Source organism: Cebus imitator, unplaced genomic scaffold, assembly GCF_001604975.1.
Source record: "Cebus imitator isolate Cc_AM_T3 unplaced genomic scaffold, Cebus_imitator-1.0 Scaffold306, whole genome shotgun sequence".
NCBI lineage: Eukaryota > Metazoa > Chordata > Mammalia > Primates > Cebidae > Cebus > Cebus imitator.
The window spans coordinates 1815613-1818738 of NW_016107621.1; positions in this window are offsets into that span (position 1 = coordinate 1815613).

A 3126-nucleotide genomic window follows, 5' to 3' on the forward strand; every position below is an offset into this window, starting at 1 on the left:
CAGGAGAATTGCTTGAACCCGGGAGGTGGAAGTTGCAGTTAGCTGAGATTGTGCCACTGCACTCCAGCCTGGTGCCTGGCAACAGAGCGAGACTCTGTATCAAAAACAAAAAACAAAACAAACAAACAAAAAACAGTACCTGCATAGTGTTAATACCTAATTTTATGTCCAAAATTGCCTGTAATCTCAGTACTTTGAGAGGCAGAGGCAGGTGGATTGCTTGAGCTCAGGAGTTCAATACTAGCCTGGGCAACATGACAAAACCCTGTCTTTACAAAAAATATATAAAAATTAGGCAGGAACAGCAACTGCTGGGGAGGCTGAGGCAAGAGGATCCCCCTGAGCCCAGGAGGCAGAGGTTGCAGTGAGCCAAGATCGTGCCACTGCACTCTAGCCTGGGTGACAGAACGAGACCCTGTCTCAAAAGACAAAAACAAAACACCTGGTTGAGTATGGTGGCTCATACCTGTAATCCCAGTACTTTGGGAGACAGGTGGGTGGATCACTTGAGGCCAAGAGTTCGAGACCAGCCTGGCCAACATGGTGAAACCCCGAGTGTACTTAAATAAATTAACTGGGCATGGTGGCACATGCCTGTAATCCCAGCTCAGGAGGCTGAGGCATGAGAATCACTTGAACCCAGGAGGCGAAGTTTGCAGTGAGCTGAGATTGCACCATTGCACTCCAGCCTGGGCAACAGAGTGAGACTCAGTCTCAAAAAAAAAAGAAAAGAAATTTATATGGATGTGATACTTTTTATCTAATGCACAATTCATGTTCCAATTTCATCAGTTGTCCCAATAACGTTCCTTATTGCTGTTTTTTCTGGCTTGGAATTCAGGATCACACTTTGCATTTACTTATCTTTTCCCGGACACCCTTAACATGTTGCATTTAGGTGTTGTGTAAGAAATTCCTTTTGGACAATGAATGTTAAAATAGAATGGTCCCCCAAATTGCTCCAGAAGACTTGATGCCAGCAAGACGTAAGCTAGGTTTTTCCAGGGATGGCCAGCTCATGTGGCGCCATCTTGTGGCAAGTGTGAATGGACTTTCTAAATCACTAGGCAGCTGTGAAATTTTTCTTTTTGATGACCTAAGAAAAGATCAGGCGGTGTTAATATTATCTCAGTTTCTCCTAATAATGTGGGGGGCTATGCTGTAAGGATTTTACTATTTCAGATCTACCTATTTTAGCCAAAAATGGGACTTTGCTGTACTTCAAATCTGGACCCTCACAGAGAAGTCCAGAACTGTGGTGAAAGCGTGAGGCTGGCCTGAGATATCACCAGGAATGGATCAGGGAGTCACAACATTCTGGATGTTGGGTGTTTGGTAAGAGACTTCCCCTCTCTGGGCCTTTGTTTACTTCTGCAAAATAGGCCTTACAGAGACTTGTGCCTGCGGGAACATTTAACGAGGTCATGGATATAGTTCCTCGTACTGTACCTAATAAGTGCGCATTCTTCAATGAAGGTTGAGAGATTGTTTTATTCAACTCTTGGTAAATATATATATGTATATATTTGAGACAGAGTTTTGCTCTGTCACCCAGGCTGGAATGCAGCCTTTGCCTCCCGGGTTCAAGTGATTCTCCTGCCTCAGCCTCCCAAGTAGCTGGAACTGCAGGTGCATGCCATCACGCCCACTTAGCTAATTTTTTGAGATGGAGTTTTGCTCTTGTTGCCCAGGCTGGAGTGCAGTGGCGCAATCTCAGCTCACTGCAACCTCAGCCTCCCAGGTTCAAATAATTCTCCTGCCTCAGCCTCCTGAGTAGCTGGGATTACAGGCACATGCCACCACAACCAGTTAGTTTTGTATTTTTGGTAGAGATGGGGGTTTCCCCATGTTGGTCAGGCTGGTCTCGAACTCCTGGTCTTAAATGATCCGCCCACCTTAACCTCCCAAAGTGCTGGGATTACAGGCGTGAGCTACTGTGCCTGGCCAACTCTTGGTAAATAGGCAAGTTCGGACCCGGAATAAAAATCAGCCCAGACAGAGCTTTAACCTTCCTAATCAAAACCACACTTGGCTGGCCGGGCACAGTGGCTCATGCCTGTAATCCCAGCACTTTGGGAGGCTGAGGCGGGTGGATCACGAGGTCAGGAGTTCGAGAGCAGCCTGGCAAGCATGGTGAAACTCTGTCTTTACCAAAAATACAAAAAATCAGCCAGGCATGGTGGCATGTGCCTGTAATCCCAGCTACTTGGGAGGCTGAGGGAGGAGAATTGCTTGAACCTGGGAGGCGGAGGTTGTAGTGAGCTGAGATTGCGCCACTGCGCTCCAGCCTGGATGACAGAGCTAGACTTCGTCTCAAAGTAAATAAATAAATAAACCACATTTGGTCAACAAAGATTTTTTGATCCCCACATCCCAACTATGTGCCTGGTGTAGGGGAGCAAAAAATGGCTTCCCTCTACCCTTCTAGGTTCTTTGGGCTACATATTAAATTGACATAAGGCAGATTAACAGAAGAAGAAAACTCAATTATGTAAGTATGCACAGGAGCCCCACAATATATGTGATTCAAAGAAGGGTCAGAGGATTGAAGCTTAGATATCATCCTGAGCTACAGGAAAGAAGAGGGGCTTGGGGCTTCTGGGAAGTGGTGGTGAGATAGGTTATGGGAAGGTGCAGGGAGGAAGTGTATGGTGAATAAAAGTTGTCTTGTTATGCAGATTATGTCTCTTAGATAAGAAAAGTTGTCCCAGAAGAATAGGTCAGGGTGTGGTGCCAACCTTCAGTCTCCTCTCTTGTGATCTGAGTTCATCTTCCCTTGATTGAGAAGATTCCTGGGGAGGGGATTCATGACTATGGAGTTCCTTTTGGAGGATCCATGCTTGGGCAGATAAGGGAAAGTCAGAGACTAAGTCCTCCCTGCCCTTGCTGTCCCCCAGGTTCCCTTCCTTTGAAGTAATCAGCATATCAAAGGGGCATATTTTGGGATGGCATTTCTCGAATTTCTTCCTGCCGGGTGGCTCACGCCTGTAATCCCAGCACTTTGGGAGACTGAGGCAGGTGGATCACCTGAGGTCAGGAGTTCAAGAACAGCCTGGCCAACATGGCGAAACCCTGTCTCTACTAGTAATACAAAAATTAGCTGTGTGTGGGGGCGCATGCCTGTAG